Here is a 4,416-nt window from a genome sequence, read left to right as displayed (position 1 = left end):
TGGCGTGGTAGAAGAACTACGTGTATAGTAGTAGTGTATGCATCCATGCATTCCACGCCAATCACACGCCAGGGAATTTGCAATTTGGAGCCAAATATTTTTGGATCGGGCTAAGCGTGATTTATGGCCCAAAATCACGGACGGGATTTTGGCCAGGGACACCATCAAGTGCTTTCCTCTACTCAACACTTTTTTTTTTTTTGACCCTGGTACTCAACACTTATTTACTCTCGCGCACCGGACTCCTCGATCTCGCCGGCCACCCATACCTCCGCCGCCCCAGACCACCGGCGGCTCCTCCCCTCCACCTCTAGCGCGCCCAGCTCGACCAGATAGACGCTGCCTCCGCCATCTTTCTCCGCGACCTCGCCCCAGCTCCGGCGCTCCATTCTCGCATCCGGCCGGGCCACCCCGACCTCGCCACCGTCCGGCGATGCTCCGGCACCGTACCTCCTGCAGAATTCCTCACCGAAGCCTCCTCCAATCGAGCCTAAAACCTCGCCGCCGCGAGGCCTTAAGTGGCCGCCCGGCCGGCATCGTGGACTGCGCGGGCCAGGCCACGGGCTGCGCCTCCTCCATTTTCTTCCGCGTCCCCGACCTCGCCTCGCCGCTCCATCCTTGGATTCCCTTCTCCACCGGGTCCTCGCTCCCGGAGGCCGTGGTCCTGTGGATGGAGCCGTCCAGCGGCACCGCAACGTTTACCACTACAGGTCCTTCTCAAGTTATGGGCCGTGCCCCTACCCTCAACCCCCAATCCTCTTCTCCCCAGTTCTGAAAAGGCCCCATCTTCCTTGTGCAGGTAGCCGGAGGATGGTCGCCGCCGTCGGCGGGATGCACTGGTAGCATGACGCAGGTGAGACCAGTTTTTCGATCTCCTGCACAGATTTTGAGCTGCAGGAATTTTGTTTGGGAGGAAAAAATGCATCTGCTTTGTCATGTGTGTAATTGATCAGTCAATAAATGTTCATAGTGTTGTGCTGCAACACGAACCGATGTTGCAGGACAGCCAGGCTATATTAAAATTTGATCTTGTGCTAGGTTCAGAAGATGTACTATATTTGCTATAGGATTGGAGTAACTTAGTTTATACAGTACTTGAAGCCTAGACAGATTCGAAATTTTAGAATTGGTTGTAATGATCTAACGGTAGATATGCGTGTACTTGGTCATCTATTCGAGTTCTTTTCATGTCTAGAACCAACCTTGTATTTTTAAGGTTGGCAATCTTTTCATTTGGTTCAAATCTGATATGAATTAGTAATTGCTAGATCTATACACTTTGTTATCCATAATCGCGAGTTAATGGATCATTGCTACGCCTTGTGCAAGGGGAAGAATATGAGCTAGCAAGGGGAAGTAGCTGTAGCCTTTTTACACCTCACAAGAGCTTGGCCATTGGTTATGGTTCCACACAGAATATTCATGTTTATTACACAAGATCAGATTGTGCAGAATGAATCTATTCATGCTTATTTTGATGCATAATGTAATCGGTTGCTTATATAGCTCGCTGACCATTTCATTTTTTTGTGGTTGGGTGTCGTCTCAATGTCTCCACGTCGCCCATGACTCCGACATGCACCCGACCTGCTGCTTCTGGACCGGCGGGGGAGCTGATGCTATAACTGGCACCACTCCAGGGACATCTACAAGGCTGGCGAGGGCAGCTCCAGCCTCTGAGCCAGGGGCGGCAAGGTGTGCTTTGTCCACGGTGACCAAGAAGACGACGCGCAGGTAGTACACGCTCATGCCCAAGGTCGAATAATAGCTCCTTTCTGTGTTCTTTTTTGGGAGCTGTTGTTTAGAAGGAATTGAACTCATTGAAAGTAATGCATCTATATAACTTTGTCTCTGCTAATCGTATGTTACAAGATCCAGTTATACGGATTGAATATGCGAGTGGTCCGTAGGTTGGTACTCTCACTAGAGGTAATATTAGTTCTGGTGCCAAATTTGCTGCTTTCTGTATCACCACGCGTATGAAGTTTTTTTGCTCTTTGTTAGCCTCTCAACTTCACTAGCATGTATACTGTATGAAAAATGCACTCACAAAATTAAATGAGCCAAATAGCAGGGTGACAGTGAAGTTGAGTTGTCTCCTGGTTCAGATTGGGTGGACAGTAGTTCAAATAGCCTTCTAAATATTGTATGTGTGGCTGGCCTAGTCATTTGACAAGGATTGTTATTGTGCAAGGTTAAATTGCTATTTTGATAACCTTGGAACCTGGTTATACATAGGGCTGGGCCTTGCTAGTTCAGAACCTGGGCATACATAGTGTGTGTGCTATGTATCTGTCCTAAGTTCAGAACCTGGGCGACAACAACATGTATGCGTAAAATACATGTATGCCTGGGTTCAAGATGATTCTTTCACTTTTTTAAAGTGGAGAGATTATTTATCTTTTTCTCTTGTGAATGAGCATGCATGTTGGATGCTGGAAAAGAAATAGCTTTTTTTCATGTTGTTGATTTGATTATATTTTGCACTACTTGTGTTTTTACCAGTGCTAGAACAATTCAATTGTTTTGCTAGCTGGGAGACGTTGGTACAGAATTTTGATTCTTATAAATGGACATGGACATATACTATTCAAATTATTTTTTCATGTCCTTAACCGTAGGCACTTGAATGTTACTTGGATACATACATGATTTTGAAAACATGACTTGGATTTGGGTGCCTTGTTGCTTATTGTGGACTTGTTCTTCTTACTGTTGCTTTTGCTTTTGTTACCAGTGGCGAAGTTGGTATATAAGTTTTGGGTTCATCATGGTCCTGCTGAGTGCTGACAATGCAATACTGATGATATAAGTTAAATCTGGGAAACCTATATTTTGGTTGCTTCTTTGCACTTGAGAGCCATTCTGTGCTGATCTCTGTTTTTACTATTGGTTCTCTGTCGGGGCATTTGAACAAGTGACTTCTGCCACTCTAAGCGTCCGCATTCTGTTTGCAGGAGGGAGCGGAACTGGAGGTGGTCAGGAGGTAGCAGCAGCCCTCCTATACGTCTCGGTGAGCAACCCATTTGTCCTGTCTACTTGGTGGTGATTTGGAACCTGCTGTTGCAGATGTTTGTTGGCCTTGTTGTGAAGGGGAACATTTAGTATGCTATTCGAGTTGAACTGCATGTTTGAATGCATCTAGAGGTGCACTTTAACTGTTTTTGTTTAATATATGAATCGTGGCCAGGAATGTTGGAAAAAGGGACAAGACATTGTCAGTTTTTTTGGTTGAACATTTATTGGTGATTGAACTTGAATTGGTTAACTAATTAGCTAGCCATTGCAGATATGAAGCTGCATCTTATTTTTGGGAGTGCATGGTATAAAAATTGATGTTTGTCATGCGACACTTGGGATATGTGGCTATCGTTGGAGTCATCTGTTCCTTTGTATATGGTCAATACTGGTAATTTCTTTTTGTGACGACACCTGCATATGAATCTGATATGTCTTATGAACATTGCATATTCATCGCCGGCAGGAGGTACCTGCTTTTGGAGGGCGTTGATATGTGCAACATGAGGGTGGTGAGGAAAATCACGGGGGGAATTGCCGGTGGTTCTCGTTCATGTCTTTTCTGTTCCAAGATGTGTGGCGGTGTTGTTTATTGGTTCCGATGACTCGTCTCAGCCGTTGTTGGTGTTGTTTGTGTGCCTGTATGATGGGCCTCAGTTGGGTTCCTTTGATTGTAAATAAATGTATTTCACTTGAAGTGTAGTGGTAGTAGTGGAGTAAGTAATTGGCTCATCCGTCGCTCGCTGGTAGTTGTTCCTCTTGGCGATGGATGGACGGACTTTCGGGTGACTCTTCTGGCCGAAGGGCAGCCTGATGCGGCTTCGGTTTCTTCCGCGAGCTATGACCTTATGGTGTGTGATACCGTTTGTGGGGCCTTTCTCCTTATGCAGGGAGGCCAGGGCAGTGAGCCATTGCAACCTCGGTGTCCCAAGTGGTAATGTCCTGGGAGTCGAAAAGGCTGATCCCGAGCAGATGGTTTGATCTGATTGCGTTTCAGAGTTTCTGTTTGAGGTTAAACTCCAGGGATGTGTGTGTGGTTTCTTCATGTGTTGGGTCCTTCTGTAATTGGCTGTGTAATACTGTTTCATAATTAATACAGCGACGAGGTCTTTCGGGACCTTTGTGTGTAAAAAAGAAGGTATCATTTTTCGCTTCCCCAAAGTTGCTAGTGCATGTGAGTTAAAACTGGAAGGAGATCTGTTTGTGCAAATTCTCAGTTAGCAATTTTTGTGATGTTGGGCATGAAAGCTGCAGCTGAAGTAGTAGCAAGGAGAGGAAAATAAAGTTTTTTTTTTGGGATGGGATGCAACTGTCCGTTTTCACCTGGGTGAGCGAAGAGCAACTACTAGTACGTACCTACAAGTTGAATCGATTGAAAGGTAATTATTAATCTCGTCT

General features: G+C 45.7%; 1 long non-coding RNA gene across 1 annotated transcript; it reads left to right on the top strand.

Moving 5' to 3' along the window:
* The first annotated feature begins 607 nt into the window (after positions 1-607).
* Positions 608-4,133, top strand: LOC124666682. Its single transcript, XR_006990989.1, has 4 exons — positions 608-710; positions 800-1,734; positions 2,958-3,013; positions 3,485-4,133. It is a non-coding gene; the product is annotated as an uncharacterized LOC124666682 (long non-coding RNA).
* The last annotated feature ends 283 nt before the right edge of the window (positions 4,134-4,416 follow it).

The sequence above is a fragment of the Lolium rigidum genome, chromosome 6 (assembly GCF_022539505.1).
Source record: "Lolium rigidum isolate FL_2022 chromosome 6, APGP_CSIRO_Lrig_0.1, whole genome shotgun sequence".
Classification (NCBI taxonomy): domain Eukaryota; kingdom Viridiplantae; phylum Streptophyta; class Magnoliopsida; order Poales; family Poaceae; genus Lolium; species Lolium rigidum.
Note: the sequence above shows the minus strand (reverse complement) of the source record. Positions and strands in the feature narration are given on the sequence as shown.